The sequence below is a fragment of the Nomascus leucogenys genome, chromosome 22a, assembly GCF_006542625.1.
Source record: "Nomascus leucogenys isolate Asia chromosome 22a, Asia_NLE_v1, whole genome shotgun sequence".
In the NCBI taxonomy this organism is placed as follows: domain Eukaryota; kingdom Metazoa; phylum Chordata; class Mammalia; order Primates; family Hylobatidae; genus Nomascus; species Nomascus leucogenys.
Genome location: NC_044402.1, coordinates 50767677 through 50770010, shown reverse-complemented (window position 1 = coordinate 50770010; position 2334 = coordinate 50767677).

The window sequence follows — 2334 nt, the reverse complement described above, 5'->3', positions numbered from 1 at the left end:
TGTAGGCTCAGCTACTTGGGGGGCTGAGGTGGGAGGATCACTTGAGCCCAGGAAGTTGAGGCTACAGTGAGCCATGATCCTGCCACTGCACAACAGCCTGGGTCACAAAAAAAGAAGAAGAAGAAGTGAACAGTTAGTTGTGATGTATATAGTTCTTTGTTCTTTGTGTGAACACATGCGTTCTTTATTTTGGGTAAATACCTAGAATTGGAATTTCTGAGTCATTTGATGTCTTTATAAGAAACTGCTAAACTGCTTTCCAGAGTGATTGTGCAATTTACACTCCCTACAGCAATGAGAGTTCCAGATGTTCCACATCCTTGGTAATTGTCAATCTCTTGGTTTTAGGCATTCTATCGGCTGTGAAGTGCTCCCTCAAGTCGTTTCAGTTTGCTCTGTGATGGTTAATGGTGTTAAACATCTTATCATGTGCTTTATTGGTCCTTACATGTCTTTTATTCAAATTATTTTTCATTTTTTTTACTGTGTTATTTGTCTTATTAAAACTGTAGTCATATCTTATAATAATATAATAAAGTAATATAATAAGTATTTATGGTAATACTTTGAGATTATGCAAGTATCTTTTTCTTATTATAGCTTTGCCTACTAATTTTAGCATCCACAAATGAGTTTTGACTGTAACAATTACTACTGGGCTCTTTGCCTAATGATAACTTTCATCATTTCTCTTCTGTTTGTTATTTTGAATTCTGTAAGAGCTGTTCCTCTCCTCCTATTCGTTTACTGTTTATTTTCTTTATTCATATCCAGTAATGATTCCTGGATGTTTATTTTATTCTTTCTTCGTTATTCTCATTATTTGCTTTGCTGCTTACCTTTTCCCAGATTTGGCTATGGGGAAATCCTTTAACTTGATTACTGTGAGTTTTTTGATATGTCCTCATTTTTTTTTAAAAATCACTTCTTTAGTTTCTGGCACCATACAGTATTCCAGTGTTATCTTGTATGTTCTCTTTCCTCTCTCTGGGATCAACCATATCTCCAAGGACTCCTGGTTCTTTTTACCAGAAAATTGTATACAGTTGACCCTTGAACAATGCGTGGGTTAGAGGTGCTGACCTCCTCATACATTTGGAAATCCATGAATAACTTTTGACTCCCCTAAACCTTAACTACTAATAACCTACTGTTGACCAGAAGCCTTACTGATCATATAAACAGTTGACCAACACATATTTTGTATGTTGTATGTATTATATACTGTATTCTTACAATAACGTGAGCCAGAGAAAAGAAAATGTTATTAAGAAAATTATAAGGAAGAGAAAATACACTGACAGTATAATACTGTATTTATCGATTATGTAAGTTTGTGCCATCTGTTAAGAAGATGAATCATCAGTCAGAAATGGCAGGAAACTGCCGGAGCAGACCTCAATCTACAGCACATATCAAGCAATTCAGCTTTTTCCTGTAATGTTATGGCTTTTCTCCGTCTCCTGGGAAAACTTCCAGCATCACTATATGGGTCTCATGGTGTTATTCAGGCTTTATGGAATTCCACTAAACACAATTAAAAATACACAAGATCCTGGGCACGGTGGCTCACACCTGTAATCCCAGCACTTTGGGAGGCCGAGGGGGGTGGATCACTTGAGGTCAGGACCAGCCTGGCCAACATCGTGAAACCCCGTCTCTACTAAAAATAAAAAAATTAGCCAGGAGTGATGGTGCACGCCTCTAATCCCAGCTACTTGGGAGGCTGAGGCAGGATAATCACTCGGACCCAGGAGGCAGAGGTTGCAGTGAGCTGAGATCGTGCCACTGTACTCCAGCCTGGATGACAGAGCAAAACTCTGTAATAAACAAACAAGCAAAACAAAAACAGAACAACTGCAAGAACCATGAACTTCTCTTTTTCCTAAAGAGAAGATGAACTGTTTACATGGGAATGATTAGTATTACATGGCATTTTAATCCCATACTCCCAACACTTGAGCTCACCCAATAGTAATCGGAGGTGGCTACACAATTATTATAGTAGGACAGTATGTACTGTGACTAATTTATGCAGTTATGATTTAATACTGTATTTTATGATTGTTTATACGTATTTGTGTGCTTTAATAAGTTTTAACTTTTTATAATAGATTTGTGTATATTTTATAGTAAATGATAAAGTATGCTAGTATCTACATATATTTTATGCATTTATGATATACCTAATTGTTTCTTAATTATTTTGATGTTTCTAAGCTATAAAGTTTGCGAGTTTTTTCAAATTGTCACAAATGTACAACAAATTTTCCAGTATATTTATTGAAAAAAATCTACATTTAATGGACCCATGCAGTTCAAACCCTTGTTGTT